The sequence below is a fragment of the Capricornis sumatraensis genome, chromosome 20 (assembly GCF_032405125.1).
Source record: "Capricornis sumatraensis isolate serow.1 chromosome 20, serow.2, whole genome shotgun sequence".
NCBI classification, from domain to species: Eukaryota; Metazoa; Chordata; class Mammalia; order Artiodactyla; family Bovidae; genus Capricornis; species Capricornis sumatraensis.
In genome coordinates this window covers 11,845,558-11,865,770 of record NC_091088.1, presented here as the reverse complement: position 1 = coordinate 11,865,770, position 20,213 = coordinate 11,845,558, and the positions used below count along the sequence as shown (strand labels likewise).

Genomic DNA, 20,213 nt, shown 5'->3' with positions numbered 1-20,213 from the left:
CAGTCTGCGGGCCACCTTGGCTATACCACAGCATCCAGGTATCTGAGTATCAATCCAGGGGTTGCTGGGGAGGTATTCTTTGGCTGTTGTTCTTCAGTTATTTAGCCGTATCTGACTCTTTGCAGCCCACGGACTGAAGCACGCCAGGCTTTCCTGTCCGTCACCGTCTCCTGGAGTCCACCCAAACTCATGTCCATTGAGTCGGTGACGCCGTCCAGCCATCTCATCCTCTGTCATCCCCTTCTCCTGCCCTCAATCTTTCACAGCATCAGGGTCTTTTCCAATGAGTCGGCTCTTCGCATGAGGTGGCCAAAGTACTGGAGCTTCAGCTTCAGCGTCAGTCCTTCCAATGGATATTCAGTGTTGATTTCCTTTTGGATGGACTGATGGGTCTCTTTGCAGTCCAAGGGACTCTCAAGAGTCTTCTCCAGCACCACAGTTCAAAATTTTTCTGGCTGGACCCTGACTAGTTCATGCCCCACAGAGTTGACCCTTTGTCAGCCATACATTGGCAATATAGCTTTTCATCAAAAGTCTCAAATTGGTGGTCTGCGGGTTGTAGAGGGTTCCTATTCTTTTGGGCTCACCTCTATGTATTGGGTGAGAGATGTTAAAAAATAAAAATAAACTGAATTAACTGCCAACATTGGAAACTCCTGAAGATTTCACAAACACATACAAAAAATCTTAGGTTTTCTTAGAATAAAAAGGAAAAAAATTAGAGGATCTGACCACTCTAGGGGTTAGTGAATCAGGTTGCCCCTGGTTAAGAAGCAGAAACTGGGTCTTCCCTGGTGGTCCAGGGGCTAAGACTCTGTAGTTCCAATGCAAGGGGTCCAGGTTCCACCCCTGGTCCAGTAACTAGATCCCACATGTCACAAATAAAAGGCCAGGGGAAAAAAAAAAAAAAGCAGCAGCAGCAGGCAGGACCTGGTGCAGGTGAAAATGTCACACACCGGGAGTCTGGGAGTTGTTTTCAAACCCTTATCCTGTGTCTCACACATCGAGACTCAGTTTCCCCCTCTGTGAAGTCACAGGTGTCCCCAAATGTAATTCTGTCTCTGTCTGCAGCTCCCTGGGTTTGTGCGTGCATGCAAAGTTTTTCCGTCATGTCTGACTCTTTGTGACCCCATGGACTGTAGCCTGCCAGGCTCTTCTGTCCCCAGGGTTCGCTCCAGGCAAGAAGACTGCGGTGGATTGCAGTGCCCTCCTCCAGGGCACCTTCCCGACCCAGGGATCAAACCCACATCTCCTACACGTCCTGCATTGGCAGACGGGTTCTTTACCACTTGTGCCCTCTGGGAAGCCCCTTCCTGGGTCTGATCCTACATCCAATGACGGCGTCTCTACGGAGGATGAGGTTCAGGAGTCTGCTGTATTTTAAGCTCTCAGGTGATTCTGACGAACAGACAAGCTGGAATTTGCTGGACCAGAGAATGTCTCGAGTTTCTTCCAGGTCCCAAACTCGATGTACCTAGGAATCGAATTCCGCAGCCCCGCTCTAGACATTGGGCAGACAGTGTTCCAAGTGTATTAATGCTTTGGGGCCACTGGGAGATGGTTTTAAAGACTTGAAGCACTGCCACGCAGCCTTAGTCACCTGGCAGGACCCAACTTATCATTCTGCCTGTAATTTATATTGCCTGGTGGTTTGGAAATTCACTCGAGGTTCAGATTGGAGGCAAGATCCAATGGTCAAAATCAATAGCTGTGAACTGGGCAATAGATGTGATTGCTGGGCAAAAGATTTGATCTTCCTCAATTTTCCTTCCAAGCCCCTCTCCACCCACCCCCTTCTTGTACCTGGGACCAACGGCTCACATTAGGACACTTAAAAAGAGAAATATGATCACCTTTCCTAAATAAAGGGACAAAAACACCCTGCACTTTTCAAAGAGCATTTGGCAACAGAATCCAATTGCACCATCCTCACCCCAAGCACAAAGCAAACTTCTTCAGAGTACATTTTCCAATATCATCCTTCTTGGAACCCGATGGGCCCTCTCTGGTTTCTAGCAGAAGAGGGTGATTTTTGCTTTTTCCTAATGTGAACAAAAGACATGAGAAAGCACGCAGAGCAGATGACAGCGCCACGGTGCCACAGTGGGGGAAAAAAATGAATTTTGCTTTTGTAATGTGTGACCATTAGATCACAGTGTTGGCTGCAATAAATTAGCACTTTCAGTTCCTGCTAATTGCTAGAATCTTCTGCCATGGGCTGCGGCCATGTGGGCCAAAAAAAAATTTTTTTTTGGATCCAGATACAAATATGCATCCTGCGAGATGGTGAGTGGCATCTCGGATCTTGAATACATGCCTGAGGAGACAGCTGGGGATGAGGGCCTGGGAATCAGAGACACCATTATGCAATTAGGGCGAAAGCGGGCTCTGTGTGAAAGACAGCTCTGACTTCCCTTTGAGTCCACCGTCCAGGGCATCCTCCACTCAACATACATCCCTGTTGATAGCGAGGCTCTCTCCGGGGCCTCCCACCACCAGATTTAAATGAACTCCTGTTAAATGCAGAAAAAAAAAAAAAATCCAATCTGGCCCTTTCAATGAAGATATCCTTCTATATACTTCAGCCACAGAAACTGCAAAAACCAGCAAACGCAGCAGCCTGCACCCAGGCTTCTCTGTGGACAGGCTCTGCCCACATGCTTGCAACCCCAAAGAGCCCCCAGAGATGCCCCCATCCCACCACCATCCTCTATCCTCCCCAGACTACAGAGAGGATCTTGTGAACACAAGAAGGAGCTTCAGGCTCCTTCTCATGATTCTGTGAGTGTCACCTTCCACTGTAAAGATATCATGTGTTTGCTGAGCCGCTCCTAGGTTGCTGGCGATGGGCAGGCAGCCCTGAGGAACGCAAATGAAACATGCCTCTTCCACTGCCTGGCTCTCTGGCTTTCTACATGCCACTGCGGGGTCTGCTCTCGTGGAAGGGAGTAGAAAGCAAAACGAGACGGCAAATGGGACGGTGTATTCGATGGTGACGGTGCGTGGAGAACAAAGGCGCGTGAGAAGGATGAGGAGATGATGTAGGTGGCGAAGGCAGACCCATTTTAGGGATGACGTCAAGATGTCAAGTCCTCGGACAGCGCGAGAGGGAGAGCAAAGGGCAAGGAGGCCTGTGGTTGGCGGAGGGCACTCGGGCAGGGGCAGCGAGAACAGGAGTGGCCTCGAGGCCAAGTGTGACTGCTGGGCTTGGCCAGGGCGGGGGCCAGTGCCGTAGAACAGAAGGGAAGCGCAGAGCCCAAGAGCGGGGAACAGAGCGCTTGGGAGACAGGAGAGCGAGGACGCAGAGGCTTTCACTCTGCATGACACCTGAAGCCTTTAGGGAGATCTAAGCAGGGGAAGGAAAGCTGTCTTTGAACGTGTGTTTTCAAAGGAGACTCTGCTTCTGTGCTGAGGAAGGACCCGAGGCTGGAGGAGAGGCAGTGCCTGAAGCCCTGCTAGGGGGACGAGGCAGGGATGCGGCGAGGAGGCAAGGCTGGTGTGGACAGCGGGGCGGGGCGGGGGCGGGGGAGGGCTTTCTCGGGCCCCCATTTCTGGGACCGAGATGTGTCCTTTGCCTCCGCCACGTATTAACTCCACGGAGAACAGTCTCAGGGGTGTCTTATTAACCGCTGCATCCCCGAGACCAGCAAGGTCCCCTGCGCACAGGACACACGCGACAATAAGGGTTCCAACGTCTTGGAAGGGTGCCGAAAAGACTGATCTCTGCCAGATGAGTGATAGCTAAATCTGGCTCCGTTTGCCTGATCACCTCTGCAATCTGAAGTCTCCCCCGCTCTCTCCCTCTCCTTACTTGAAGAGGACAGTCTGACCGATGGCCCAGGATGGATGCCAGACCCTCGGCAACCACCCCCACCTCTGCGGCTGCCTGGCTCTCCGACCTTCTACACGCCATTTATTTTGTCTGTGCCTCAATTTCTCCATCCTGAAAATAAGAATAATACTGCTGAGGGAACATTACGAGGATGAATGAGGTAATAAGGACATGCCTGAAAGCAGTTTGAGCTCCTTGAAGAAACAGCGATAAAATAGGGGCCCATTTTTCCATCTCTTCTCTCCTCTCCTGCGAAATAAAACTGCCAGAGGGAGAGGAGACAGTCCCGCTGGGGTAGAGAGGGAAATGAGAGGCAGACAAAGGCAACAGGCGTTCCTTAAGCAAGGATCACCTTCAAGTCAATGCCAGGGCACCGTGAAAACCTCTAGGAGGAGACCTTTTTACCATAAAAAGAATTGGGGATGGGGTGGGTGGGCTGGGGAGCTTCCCTGGTGGTCCAGTGGTTAAGACATCACCTTCCAATGCAGGGTTTGCAGGTCTGATTCCTGGTCAGGGAGGTAGGATTCCCACATGCCTCATGACCAAAGCACAGAACAGAAGCAATATTGTAACAAAATTAATACAGACTTAAAAAAAAAAAAAGAATGGGGGGGGAGAACAGAGAATGCACAAGGAATTGGGAGGATTATTTTGCCTCAATCTGGGGACCAGAAATTGCCTCTAAGGGGCTCAGAAACAAGCCAGAACCACATTGGCCCTCCTCAATGCTCAGAGAATGCAGAAGCTGACTGGGCGATCTGGCAAACCCCCTCTGCAGCAGCGAGAGAAAAGATACACAAGGCAATGATCTGGTCTAGGCTGATGGCACTCCAGGGTACACGCAGGGTAAACCTGTTGGATCAATATATATTGGGCTCCTTTTCATGAAAGAAACACTATTATTTTCTTCTGATTATCAGGCTCCCTAGCTTCTTCTTTAAGGTTTCTTTAAACGAGAGTTTATTATTCCCTATTTGAGGTGTGTCTTTGGACAGTCACCGAGATTACACATTTGTCTCTGTACACGTTAGACCCAAACTTTCAGAAGACATTCTCTTCTTTGGAGGATCTTAGATAAAATTTTTAAAGGAATACTTGAATGTTGCTTGCTTGTTGTTTGCTCCTCAGAATCCAGGAAATGCAGATCAGAGGGCTGGCGAAATGATAAACAAATACCAAGGCATGGCTAGCTTTGAAAGCAGTCCCCCAGCAAGCTTGTTTGTAAGTAAAGAAACAAGTTTTGTTTTGTCAGTCACAGGACTGAGAAGTGTGGAGGTGGGATGAGATACAGGGGGACAATTTGCCACTCATCTGGAAATTATGACACTATTTCTGAGTGACTCTTGGGTGGTCGTCATTTATTCATCCATTCATCCATCCAACCAGTCATTCCTCCATCCACCCATCCATCCACCCATTCATTCTTCAATCCACCCATTCATTCCTCCATCCCTCCATCCACCCACCCAACCATCCCTCCATCCACCCATTCATCCCTCCACCCACCCAACCATCCCTCCATCCACTCATTCATCCTTCCACCCACCCAACCATCCCTCCATCCACCCAACTATCCCTCCATCCACCCAACTATCCCTCCACCCCACCCAACCATCCCTCCATCCACCCATTCATCCCTCTACCCACCCAACCATCCCTCCATCCACTCATTCATCCTTCCACCTACCCAACCATCCCTCCATCCACCCAACTATCCCTCCACCCCACCCAACCATCCCTCCATCCACCCATTCATCCCTCTACCCACCCAACCATCCCTCCATCCACTCATTCATCCTTCCACCTACCCAACCATCCCTCCATCCACCCAACTATCCCTCCACCCACCCAACCATCCCTCCATCCACTCATTCATCCTTCCACCTACCCAACCATCCCTCCATCCACCCAACTATCCCTCCACCCCACTCAACCATCCCTCCATCCACCCATCCATCCCTCCATCCACTCAACCATCCCTCCATCCACTCAACCATCCCTCCACCCACCCATGCATCCCTCTACCCACCCAACCATTCCTCCATCCACCCAACCATCCCTCCATCCACCCAACCATCCCTCCATCCACCCAACCATACCTCCATCCACCCAACCATCCCTCCATCCACTCAACCATCCCTCCACCCACCCATCCCTCCATCCACTTATTCATCCTTCCATCTACCCAACCATCCCTCCATCCACCCAACCATCCCTCCACCCCACTCAACCATCCCTCCATCCACTCAACTATCCCTCCATCCACCCATCCATCCCTCCATCCACCCATCCATCCCTCCATCCACCCATCCAGTACTCCATCCACCCATTCATCCCCCCATCCATCCACCTATCCATCCCTCCATCCACCCATTCATCCCTCCATTGTCCATCCCTCCATCCATCCAACCATTCATTCCTCCATCCACCCATCCCTCCATCCACCCATCCATCCCTCCATCCAGCCATCCAGTACTTCATCCACCCATTCATCCCTCCATCCATCCATCCGCCTATCCATCCCTCCATCCATCCATCCCTCCATCCACCCATCCATCCCTCCATCCACCCACCCACCCATCCCACAGCATCTGTTGAAGCTCTCCCATTTGCTAGAATGCTTCAGGCTTCCTCCCTCTGTCTCAAGGAAGAAGAGAAGTCGGGTGTCCAGGAAGTGGTGGTGAGGCCTGCTCTGGCTGAGTCACTGGTTTTCCTTCGCCCTTTCTCCTTCAAGCCTGTCACCCTCTGTCAGAGGGCACCGGGGAAGAGGAACAGGCCTAATGAATCGCTGACTATCCTTCTGAAGTTCATTCAAGTTGCCAAATGGGCTACAGCCTCTGCCTTGCCTCTGGCAGGAAGCCTGTGGTGATGTGCCTGTTGCCGTGTTTGTTGTGGGTGTTGCTGGGCCTCTGGGGCACCTGGTGCTGGGGGTCCGCTCAGAGGACCTGAGGGGTCGGTCCTTGGCCCGGTGTGGCTGCTGGGATTGGAAAATGGTTCCTTGTCATTTAAAAAAAACAAGGGGAGGGAGAGGTAATTGTACGAACTGCAGGCATAATTTTTGTGCAAACAAAGGCTCCACCTAAACTAAACAGGGAAAAATATGGGTCCAAATGAGCCACTGCCTATTTCTTTTTGACCTCATAATTAAAAGTACTCATCTTTTAAGAGGAGAAAATACAAAGAAAAACAAATCCAGAGAGCCTCATGCCTCAAACACAACTGTTGTAAATAAGTGGGTATTGGGTGGTTTCGGTTTTTTTTTTTTCCACTCCAATAGCTGTCTCTCCTCCCACTCTCTCAGAACCATGGCATGACATTTTGTTTTTATCAGAGATGTAAATAGATCATTCTTGCTCTGATTTTTTTAATTTTTCTTTAGAAATGTCATTCTTTGCCTTGATGTACAAGAGTCTATTGAAGGGCTATCTCACACTGATTTAACCAATTTCCTGGCATCTTTCTTTACAGTGTAAAGTAAGAAGGCAGCATTGTACTTTATGTTTTAGGGCCACAAGTCATGCGTCAGTGAGGATGGGAGCTACGTTGGACTGAAAACCCAGACTCACTTCTATAGCACCAGGGAATAGCTGAGGAACATTTTTTAAACAACACTGACATCAAGTCCAGAGAGATCTCCAAAACCTGTGTTCCTTGTGATCAGTCCTAGAGAAGTCATGTTACTGAAACGTACATAAATCTGTTTCATCACAACTCATTCCCTACCCACCATTTCTTTTACTGGACAAAGGACCTCACTAGATGGAAAGAGATCAGGCTTAAGGTCACTTACAGAGAGCAGCCAGACGCTTCTATTAAAACTCACAGGCCCAGTTCCAAGGAAAGAGAGCACAGTGCCTGGGTGATGGGCAGGGTCAGTGTGCTGGTGAGATTTTTTTTTTTTGACCACACAGCATAGCATGGGGGATCTTAGCTCCTCGACCAGGGATTCAACCCGCACCTCCTGCACTGGAAGGGCAAAGTCTTAACGACTGGCTCCCCGGGGAAGTCCCTAGCTGGTGAGATTTTTGATGAACACAGGGTCACATCTCGATCACATGCTGAACCTATCAGTCAGGGACAACAAAGTGACATAGCCTCTAGCTGCAGTTGCGCTGAACAAAGCAGGGGCGAGGTGGCGGCCACGCTCCTGCTCCGTTTCCAAGCAAGCTGGCGCAGTGGGTTCCCGGCCCCTAAAGGCTCTCCTCTCTGTGATCTCCTTGGATTTCAATATTGTGAAAGCCTTAGTAATGGGCAAAACATTCACGTAATGAACCCCATTTGTCATAAACAGCTCCCTGCACCCAAGAAAACAAAGGAGGAAGACTCTCTCTTGGCACACAGCAAACATCCCTAATTCAGACTACCTGGAAGGGAAACGGATCTGAACTTTGCATTTCCTTAAAAAAAAAAAAAGCTGTGCAGAAACCCTCTTCAGAAAACCAACTTTTATCTACCAAAGTGCTTAGGTGAGCTTTGGGACAGGCGAAACTATCCTTGAGCAGGAACTTCTAGAACATTCCAGGGTACCTGAAAACTGCTTTCTTGCAAAGCATGGCATTCTCCAGACAGCTTTTGAGTCTTCTCTGTTTAGTCAACGCTTTCTCCTAGGTGAGTGGGTTGGGTGAACCTCAAGCCAGGTCCTGAACTGAAATGATCATAAATTCCCATGAAGGAAGACTGGGTACCATGGGCACGCTATAGGGGAGAAGGTATATGCTGTTCCCGCCTGCCAGGCTTCAAGTCCACTTACACTAACAAAAGCAACGGAAGGGCTTTAAAGCCAAAGAAATAACAGAAAGTTCTAACACTGAAGTCAGTATACAGCAAGAGGCAAGCAATGAAGGGAGAAAAAAAAAAAGCCATAGAATTCTTTAAAAAGAAAAAAAAAATCCCTGTCTACAACTGACTAACTTTTGCTTTTGTTTTTTTGTACTGCTTTTGTTTTATAGGAGAGTCTGGGGGAAAGATATTGTTATAGAATTGGTGGCAGTTCTTTGGCAGAAGCAAACAAAACTCCGGACACTATCCTTGCCTCACACATCTCCCAAAGACCTCCTAACAGGGCACAGCCCACCCCGTGAGAGCCACTGCCTTGTCTGGGTAGGACTCCTGGGTCTTTCCCGTCGGCCTCATTGGCTCTCCTAAGCCCCGCTGAACACACGCCTGCCCCAGGACCTTGGCACATGCTTCCCTCGATGTTCACCTATGTATGCAGGCTTCAGTGTGCAGGCCACTCATCAGAGACACTTCTCTAGACTCTCAGCCTCCTGTCTCCCCCTCCTCTGCCCTCTTAACAGGTGTAGATTACCTTCCCAGCATTTTTCTATCCCTGGCATGTCCTGTCTTGTTTACTATCTCTTTCCCTAACTAGAATGAAAGTTCCCTGTGGACAGGGGCTTCATCTATTCATGGCTGTATCAGCAGCGTTTTACTCGTCGAAAGACCCTGGTTAACTGAGCAAACAAATGAAAATACAAACGAATGAATGTGTAAGCCATATACATCTATGCTGAGGGTGCTGAGGCACATGTGCTAGTTCACAGACACACACACACACACACACACACACACACACACACACGGAATAGGCAGGGACAGTGTCCAGGGGGAGAGTGTGTTAACCTGAGCCCGCCCCACTCAGACCCAGCAAGTCAAGAAAATACTCTTTATGCGCCTTCCAGTAACATTAATTGTTGGTCATAAAACTTCAAAGAAACAGATATTTATAGCTCGATTCGAGCCCTTTTTTTCCACACACACTCACCACAGCACTTTCCAACTCAGTTCCCATGAGCGCACTGCAAACAGCCTCCTGCCCACTTCCTGTCGAGGCCAGTTCCTTAACCGCCTGGGTCCTGAAGAAGCTCTTTTTCTGTTTTCTTTTTTTCCAGTGTTCACATCTTTCGGTTTCTCTTGGGTTTTCACAGTTGGGTTTTTTTTCACCTCTTTTCTCAGGCCCCCGAGCCCCCATTCAGCCGCCCCCGCATCCAGCAAGACAACGGGGCGAGGGAGAAAGAGGAACCCTGATGGAGGGAAAATGTTGCTTTTCAAAACATCCTTCCAGGGGCGGTGGGGGTGGGGGGCAGTGTCAAACAAGCCAAGGTCGTGAAGTGCCGCCAGGGCTGGGGGACTGAGATGGTCATCGGTTTACCCCGGAAAATATCCAATGGAAGTGCAGCCATTTATCTGAAGAAGTGATTCCTGTTTTTATTTGTAAACATCGGTACCACCAATATTCACGATAAGGATCACTTATTATCACGCCTTGGTGCAAAACTTTTTAAATAATAGTTCTAATCATCCCAAGGATCTTACACGATGGGGAACGGACATCTCCGTCTGAAACGAGAGGAAGTAGACTCGAGAAGGGTTATGAGACCTGTCGCCTCGCTAGAAAATCGTGGGGCTGGGCTCTGTACCCACATACGCTATCTTCCTGATGAAAAACTGTACCCTTGTTCTAGGTATGGGGTATTGGTAGCATGGGAATTGCATGGATTGCCTAAAAGAAAGGAGAGCAAAGTGTCCTAATTCAAGACATTTGAATTTCTGATAACAGCTTCATTTCTGATAACACCTATATTCAATGTATGCTGAGCTTATCACATGCTCCCCTCATTAAACTTCAGGACACACACACACACACACACAATTTTAAGTATGTTCCAAGAGGAAGCAGCGTCCTTTGGGACAGAAGTGATCAATAGGTAGGTTAAGCTTTGCATGAGGTCAGAGTACACCTGGGCTTCTGTTGACCCTGCTGTTGGGGGCCGGGGGTGGCGAGCAGCTCTGAATTCTCTTGGAATATGCGGAGTCTCTCTGAGGTGGTCCTGGCAGCCCGCAGTAGGTCCTAATTGTGGTGATTAGTAAGTATCGCTTGGTTCCAAACACAGACCACATGTCTGAGAAGTGATGTGCCCGCAGTGAAAGGAGCCCCTCTGTAGATGTTATCATCTGAGAAGAATGGAAACTAGAGTGGTCTCCAAGGGATCGAGTTAGAAAACCCCTTTTACTTTCACAAAGAAACCCCCAAAGAAGGCACCAGCTGCTGCACACTGTGGTTGTTCTGACTGCACTTGTGCGGTAACCCGTGTCATACTTGCTCCTGACCATAAGGTTAGCCGTCGCACTGTCTACCCATGGGGCTGCTCACTGGCGCTGCCTACCGCCCGAGGCAGATCCACCGTGCTCTGCCAACCGTGGCCTTTATCTGATCTGGACCTGAAACTGAAGCTCGGGGGGGCAAGCACAGCTGCAGGATCCCCACCACTGTACAGTTCATGCATTGCTGAGCTGGAGAAAACCTTCAAAGACCTGCGACGCCCTGGTTCCTCTGCACCTTAAAACGTCCCGTCTGCAGGCTGTGCTGGGGGTTCCGAGCCAGGATCACGTGGAGGCCAGCACTAAGGCTGTGCCTGGGTAGTCCGCAGTCTGGGGTGGGGCGGTTGGTGGGGGCGTGGAGGATTAGGGATGTGGCCTTCCAAAGGGGGCTCAGAGAGGTCCATGCTGGGATGTGCACATCAAACTGAAGAGCAAGCAGAAGTGATGAAGGGATGGAAGGAACTGGAATGGAGAGGAGACTGCAAAGGGAGCTGGGAGAGCCTTAGACGAAAGGCTCATGGCTATGTCCTGCTGAGGTTTTCCGACACCTCCCTGGCTCTAGGACATCCCGTCCTCCCCATGGCCTGCCTGCTCAGCATCTCTCACGGACATGCACACTTACAAAGGGCTGCACCCTACGTGCAGGGACGTGAGTGCTCTCTTGCCACCAAGAGAGCAGGGGATTTGCCAAATTCCAGAGAAAGTGCTGGCAGAACTGATGTCTCCCTTCTCAGTGGGAACCCCAAACTCAGGACCAGGGGGCCTTGCCACGGGCCAACAGTCAGATCCAGGGTATTCTGCTCACCATCTGACATGGAGTCAAACCCCTGTTGCTCCGAACTTCCTGTCCAGCAAGGAGTCTTGCTCTGGCTTTCTGCCTCCTGGCCAACTTCTTCCCAGGTTCTTCTAACATGGGTGAGATGAAGAATCTTCAACCAGTTACTCCAGCCTGGCCCGACTGCCTCTAAACACATAGAACTTCCTATAAATCACCCCGAAGGACCGTCAGACACAACGATGTTTGCTGATTTAAGTGCCTTTGACAAGTGAGTGGCTTTCTTCTTCCATCCATTCTAGTTCCTTCCCAACTCCTCTGAACTTAGGAACAACCAAGCTTTTCTGAGAACATTCCAGATGTCTATATGCTTCATAGCATTCAGGCCTAGAGAAAGAAGCACAAGCCTACGTCTCTCTTAAAGACCTAGTCCAAAGACTGGAAATCCTGGAATTTCCCCAGGCTGTTTGATAAAGCTGATGAATTGACTCGTCATCATCCTGCTCTCTCACCTCCAAGGCACCACTCCTTCTTCCTTCCCACCCCATCCAGTGGCTTGCAGGGTGTCTCAGGGCCTTCTGAGCTGTCAGGAGGCCAGTTCTGCCCCAGGGACCCACCTTTCCCAGGTTATATATCTCCTGGCATCCTCCCATTCAGACACTGGGCTTCCCATGCTCTGATTAGCCCGTGAAGTGAAGTGAAAGTCGCTCAGTCATGTCCGACTCTTTGTGACCCCATGGACTGTAGCCGGCCAGGCTCCTTAGAGTCCATGGGACTCTCCAGGCAAGAATACTGAAGTGGGTAGCTGTTCCCTTCTCCAGGGGATCTTCCCGACCCAGGGAGCGAACCCAGGTCTCCCACATTGCAGGTGGATTCTTTACCAGCTGAGCCCCAAGGGAAGCCTTGATGACCTGCAGTGGAGAGAAAAGACCTCTGCTCTTACAGGACACATAAACTCCTGATCCAGTCAGGGCTCAACACCCAGAGGAGAGATGAACTCATTAGTTTAGAATTTGGATAGGACTGACCACATATCCTGATTCTGCCACCAGTTTCAAAAAAGCGAATTTTCTTTCAAAAAGTGAACCTTTTAAAAAATCTGAGTTTATCCAAATATCTTAACATCCTCGGACCATGTTAAGAACCATACATACGAGCAGAAAACATCCCTTTGTCTCCAACATAAACATCTCCAACTATAAAAATTCCTTTATATCTCTTGCATTGCCTTGCACAAACTTGACCTTTGTATAGTGACCAAACTAATAACAAGAATAATTCGTGATAAAAAAAAAACTTGCATTTTGTAATCTACCTCTGGAATTTGCAGATAAAATTAGAAGAGTGGAAAGTGGTCTTACTTTCTTAGAGAAGAAATTTATTTATTATCTACTACAGGCCGGAAATTTTCACATTCTCAAAGAGAAACAAAATGGCAACGTGATCATTTTAAAGAATGTTGAGAACTGGTGGTAAAACAGGGTACTGGTTTTTCTTTTTTTACTGACAATATTTCTGCTGATACTTCTGAATCTCCTCTGACTGCCAGGGGAACTGTAATTATTAAGTAATTAAATGTAGACTATGATACACTTTTTAGGTCTAAACAGTTATTATCAGGATGGGATGGTATAACTCTGTAATCCAAATTTTAAAATTACTTCTACTTGGATCATTTTCCCCTACCAATCCTTACGGCAGGACGGCTACATCTCCAGTGGAATTTCCGTTTCAGTTAGTGAGATTTCTATGCGGTGAAGCAGCCAAGGAGCAGAACACACAACCTGAGTCTGTGCCCACATCTGCCCAAGGAACCGAACAGCTGAGAAGTTCTTCCCCAAAGCTCAGAAATGCAGACGGTACAATGGGGCCCTTGGGGCCAGGGAGGAGCATCACTGGGGTGCAGCAAGTGTCAAGCCTTGACTCAACCCTGTCTCACTTCCTTGGCCACAGCGGTTCCATCAAGGCCTGCAGAGTGGCATGTGGTGGCCAGTCACTGGGAAAGCCTGAGAGGTCTGCAGAACGTGGTTCTGAAGGAGAAGAGGATCAGCATCGCTCCCCAGGGAGTTCAGACAGAGGGAGAAAGAGAGCTTTTCAGGCTTTGGTCCTTAATCGCGGACATATAGACATATTTACATATCAGCACACGAGCAAATGAATAGCCGAATGAATCCATGAAAGCATGTTTGATTTTATATCACTTAAAGTACACTCCTTTATTCTTTCTCCAAAAGGCAGCAAACCCTAACTCCTGGGGCTACGGAGAAGATGAAAAGGGGTGATATTTACGAACTGCTGAGTATAAGCTGGCACTATGTGTTTTAGGAATTATTTTATTATTTTTTTGGTCTATATAATTTTTTTAATTGTATTACTTCTTTTTGGTATTATTTACTGATTCCTACATAATATCTGTATGTAGATTTATACCTCTACACGGAAAACTCTTAACGCAGGGAGTCAGGGTCCAACTCAGGCTCTCCACCAAGAACAAGAAAAAACATTTGCCAGTATTCACTGCTTCCTTTGAGCTGGCCCTCTGATCACCCGGAGCCCCTGGGACTGTGGCCCAGCTCTCCCTGGGGCTCCTGAAACAGCCCCTTCCTGTTTCTCCCTCGCTCCCCAGACACTCTCCACCACAGCGTAAATCAAGAAGCTCGTGGCGGTCTGGTTCTGCTTGAGGCGCCTTAAAACTCAAGCGAGTGGTTAACCAGTCCTGCCCCCACAGAGACTGCAGGGTGGGCTCCGGGTGGGGCCAGACGGTCTTTCTGTGAAAATGCAAAGACGACCTCATAAAAGAAACCCACGGCAGGGAGAAGGAGAAATGTCAGTTTGCATTAAAACGAAATAGGAGCACAAACATTTTAACCATCTGGCAAGAGGCCTTCCTATGCGAATACAGAAAACTGGCCAAGGAGTTAGTCAGCGAGGACTCTGCAGGGCTGGCGTGGTGCTGCAGCGAAGGCTCCGAGTGGGTTCAGGGCTGGGCGTCAGAGATCGGTTTACCGTAGCAGGGCTTCCCTTCTGTGCCACGCAGGCAGCTTTGTTTTGTTCTGAACCCGTCCTACCCTGTGTGAGAGCCTGGAGTATATCTGGAAGGAGGGTGGAGTCACAGGCAGGCATGAGCAGATGAATAAAACAACCCGGCATGAAGTTTCACAAGAAAGCAAAGTTTGGTATCAGACAACATAGGCTAGGTTCTGCTGCAGCAACAAATAATCCCAAGACTGTAGTGACCGAACACAGCAAAGGTTTGCTCCTCATTCCCCTCCACGTTGATTGAGGTCATTCAAGGACCTCAGAGATGCCATCTGGCCATTGGTCCCTTGATTGCTGGAGGGTGGGACGGAGTCGGGGTGGGGGGCCAGTGGCTCTTAAAATTTCCTCCTGGAAGTGATATCCATCACTCTCACTCCTGTTCCATGGGCCAAAGCAAAGCACAGAGTGGATCCTCCTGTCAAGGGGAGCAAGAAGAGCACCCCTACCCTGTACCCTCAAGCTCAGGGACCACATGTTTGAGACCTGCTGGAATGACTTACACAGGGCTCCCAGCTCTAATATGTGCTGGTGCCTTATTCATTATCTTGTCTCGATTCATAACAAAGATTAAAAAAGGGATCTTCAGTTTTATTGCTCTATCTTTGGTAGAAGTTTAAGGATCCCCGCCCTCCCGACATACCCTGATACAGATTTCAAAATTTAAGAGATAGCTTCTTGTATCACTGATCTCCCCAAATGAGCTCCCCTTGAACTTGTTATTATACACATCTGCTACCCACTATGTGTGCCAGGCTGGAGCAACCGCAAGCTTTTATAAGCCTCAGTTGCAAGGATAAGCTGAAACACCAGAAGAAATGCTCAGTAAATCTCACCCCCAGGCCCTCTCACAGCTCCACACCTCCATTCTCAAAAGAGAGCATCTTAAGGGCAAATAATTTTGTATTTGTGATATTGACCACAGACGTGTCCATGAGCCCCAGAAAACCTCTAAAATACCAGTGCATGGATCTGAGGTAGCCTGTGCCTGTACATATGTGGCAAAGTCAAGAGTGGAGGCTTCCCAGTTTGCTATGCGATGTGAACCACCGTGATGCAACCTATGAAGATGGGCCAGGTGCCCTTGGGCTCCTCTGCACATCCATAGATCTGTGAAAAGGTCCAAAAGGAGCCATTCCCGAGCACCTGCTTCTCCCAGCCTTGTGCAGGGTGATCTTACGGCCCTCATCTGATTGAATACTCCTAACAAGTCCATGCAGTATCACCTATAATTTACAAATAAGGAGATGGAGGCTTGGGAACGCAACCCAAGTCCCCAGGTAGTAAGAAGCAGAATGTGAGTGTGTTAGTCACTCAGTTGGGTCTGACTCTCTTGGAGCAGTATGGACTGTAGCCCGCTAGGCTGCTCTGTCCATGGGATTTCCCAGGCAAGAATACTGGAGTGGGTTGCCATTTTCTACTCCAGGGGATCCTCCCGATCCAGGGATCAAACCCATGTCTCCTGCATTGCAGACAGATTCCTTACCATCTGAGCCACTAGAACCGAGTCTAAAACAGAAGTCCATCTAACTCTTGAGCGCTGATGTCTTCTATTCCCGCCTCTCTTTCCCTGAGATGACATACTTTAATATCGCTTTTGATTGTGTTTAGTATTGTTTCAGATGACTCTCAGTTTCAGATGACTGTCAGGGAAATGGATTGGTCACAACTCCCCAGTGCTTAACCCACTAGCTGGTGCTGGGTTAAGAGGTTCTGAGACTTGAGGATTCTAGCTGATGATGCGACATTTCCACCTGGCATCGAATAGACTTCACCCCAACAGGCTGATTTTGACATAAACCACACTCCCGGGCTTACAGAATTTCTCACGAGTGGTCTTCTCTTCTGGGGTATGAATCTGATATCAACCACCCCCTCTGCAGTTAAGCCAAACCTTGAGGTTTTGCTGAGGTTTCACTCTGAGTGAACTTGCCAATCAGAGCGAAACTAGGATAGAGAAAGGGGTCTCAAGCCACAGAAGTGGGAGGAAGCAATCTGCTTTGTCACTCAAGTACGGCGAGGCTTCCGCCATGGAGGAGAGGCAGCCAGACGGCGAGAGGAGCCACCGCCAGTGGGGGAGCCCCCACTATTTATGCAAAACCCGTAATGAGCGTGGTCTGCGTGCCTGCGTCTTAAGTCTCCTGGTTACCCCTCACCTTGAGGCCAGCCAGCAATCAATCCAGTGATATGGGTTCCATTCAAAGATAATGTGACGGGCAGAGCCTGGACCAATGAAAGGAGAGCAGAGATCCAGACTCTTGTTCAGGGCTCCACTAATAGCAGATGGCAGGGCTGGGAAGGGGTGAGTCCAGAGTGACGGTCAGCCCCATGACACTGCTTCCTATGGACTTTTTCATTTCATACTGACAAGAACCCTCAGTGGTAGGCCTCATTAACACCATGTAAGACAGGTGAAGTGACTTGTTCTTACAATTCAATGGCGGAGGCTGAGATGACAAAATTGAAGCAGAAAGTACGGTGTCCATGTTAGATGAAAGAGCCTACTCCAGCTTGATTCCTAGACATAGTCAGGGATCCCCTGAGTTGGGTTCAGCTGGACTATAAACTCCCTCATCCAGCAATCTTTGAGTTACTTTCAACTAATTAGTTCAAGCCAACAAATGCTTATGAAGTTTTCACATAAGGCCAGGAGCTGCACTACCAGCTGGGGATTTGCTCCTTGAGAAGACAAACTCCAAGCAGTTCACTGTCTTCTACAGTGAGATGGTCAACGGATGGATACACTGCTGCACAGTCAGGGCTTAAAACGGGGCTCTGGACAGCTGCTGAGGGAGCCTAACGGAAGCAATGCGGGTTAGGGCTCCCCTCGCAGCTCCGACAGCCCTGCCATCGCTGCACCCACGCCTCTGCATGGCACACCAGCACGCACCACGTGAGCATACTTTCTTTCCTGAGCCCTGAGAACCAGAAAGTGAGTCCAAAGTCAGCCACGGGCAGACGCAGACACTCCCACGACGTTCCCTTTGCAAGAAACCAAGCCCACCACAAATGAAGAGGAATCTGTCCATCTGTGGAATGTAGGGGAGAGTTGAGGAACCACCAGGAACGTCAAGGAGGCAGCAAGGCCCAGGGGGCACTGGGGCAAAGAGTCTATGGTGTGGATCTCTGCCCATCTTTCCTCTCATAGTGATACCGAACAGGGCACTGCGGGGCTCCTGGGCACAGAGACCTTTTTGTCCCCGCTTCTTGTAGGCAAGACTGGAGCCTCCCATGAGTTCCCTTCTCTGAGTTCCAAAGGGCAGAACATTTGCTAATCAAGGGAGGGGCAGTCAGGAGACCACCTGAGCAAGATTTAAGGCCCTAATCAGCCCAATCCCTCAGCAACGCCACCCTTTAGAGACTTGGCAGAAGAAAGAACTGCAAGACTGTCAGCGACTTGACCCTTGTGAGTCCCGCCTGACTGAAGCAGCTCTCCCTGCTCAGCAGGGAGGGGGCACCGTTCCTGAGGCCCTAGCCTGCTGTGCTCCCCTTTTGCCTGGGAAAGAAAGAAACCTACTCTTTCCTTCTCCTCCACAACTCTGTCTCTGTACTTCTGTTTAGCAATGATGCGCAAAGAGCCAAGATCTTGTCAGCAATAGCAGGACACCCAAAGTTTATAACTGAGAGCTTCCACCAATGGAAAGGGACCGAAACTCCCCAGCTCCAAAACCCTGTTTTCTCGGCTGAGTTTGTGGGCAGGTGCTAAGCCATGGACTAATCAACAGAGTTCAGGTGCATTAGCCAGACAAAAATGGCATCTTCCAGGGAAGCCACAGGGATTGCAGGCAGGAATAGGGTTTCCAGGAGAAGGCGGGAAACGGGTGCTGAAAGACAACCCCATACATGTCCACGTGAACTCTCTTGAGAGGTTTTTGTAAGGAAGGCCAAGAACATGTATGACCATTCTGCACTGTGTACAGGGATTTCTTGCAGAAATTTAGGAGTGTGCAAACTTCAATTTTTGCATTTGAAAAAAAAAATCATGTTAGCATATGATAATAAAACAAAGGAATTTGGAAAAGTCATTATTGATTATCCCTGATAATCTATTTGTGCTGATATGTCATTATATTTCTCCATATCTCATGTAAGAGAGATGAATCCTGTGGTTTAAAAAAAAAAAAAAATCAAGACCATTTGAGGACACTGGGTTAGGCCCTCCCAGCAACAATGGAACTTTAAGTACTTGACAATTTGTATGCTGTCAGTATGGAAGCACGGAGCCTCACAAACCCCACAGCTGCGTGTTTACAGTTCAGACCGGCTCTGTGAATTGCATCCTTATGTTCTGTATTTTAAAAGGCCATTTTCAGCTCCTACTTAGCTTCCACTCAGAAATACCATTCAAATCAGGTCTGTGCACATGCATGTGTTTTTTTCCTCTTTTTTTTCAGTTCACACAATGCGAGGACTGGCCATGGCAATTTTCTCCATTGTGTTTGCTTTGGAGACCCGGTTCCGCGTGGAAATTCAGCATTCGGATATCTGTCACAACACCAGGGCCCTGTTTGATCTTCGGTACATTTTAATGGTGGACACGGGTGGGTGGAAAACAATGAAACAAACAGGTTCTATGTCTGATTTCTGCGAGGCAGAGTGCGCAGGGCCTTAGGACTCCGTTTAATGTGGAGAAGTATGGGCTTAGGTGTCGTGCAGCACTGGGCCTAAACCTTGAGCCTCTCTTTATGAGGTCTGGGCAGAGGATTAGGTTGAAACGGATGACTCTGATGATGGTCGACCATTTTACCCGCAAGAACGGCACTTTCCAACGGTTTGACCTAACAGTCCACCTCTTTAAACCTCACCTGTGAGATGGGAGTAAGAACACCTCTTATCCACTTATCCGCCAGGCTAACTTTGACCACGACACCGGACATGGGTCACGTGGCAAACGCGGACCTTGACACGCAACCAGCTTCTGATGCCCGGCCGTCATCGTCGCTGTCGCCGCTGTTTTCACACAGGTTAGTAAATCTCGTCTTCATAGAGACCCTGTCTGGTAGGTACTGCCGTGCCCATTTGGCTGGTCAGGAAATGGAAGCCAGAAATTGTAAAGAACTTGACCACCCAGTGTCTCAGCTAATATAGGCGGTGAAGCCACGGCCACCCTTTAAATCCCGTTTGTCTGACTAATGTTTGAGCTCTTTACACATGGCACCCGGAGTGTCACACGGTCCTGGGTGCAGACACAAGCCCTGTGACGGGAGGTCACAGGCAGGCGCGGGCAGGGCTGGATACAGAGGCCCAAGCACATTGGAGACGGCGCTTAGACAGCTCTCGGCGCGGAGGGCAGGAGGGAGAGCGAACGAGCCGGCCGCAGTATTTTGCTTCTCTGGAAAGGAGGTTATCTAGATTCTTCCAGAGATTCACAATAGCCTCATGGAATTCTGGTGTAGAGAAAGGGTGAGAACAGATCTTTTGTGAATGAAGATGAAAGGGCTGCATTTCTGAGTTTCCAAGAAGGCCAGC

General features: G+C 49.1%; 1 protein-coding gene across 1 annotated transcript in view; it reads right to left on the bottom strand.

Annotated features, from left to right (window-relative positions):
- WWOX (WW domain containing oxidoreductase) overlaps positions 1–20,213 on the bottom strand; it is a 912,592-nt gene that overhangs the window by 103,159 nt on the left and 789,220 nt on the right. The gene's annotated exons all lie outside the window — the stretch shown is intronic.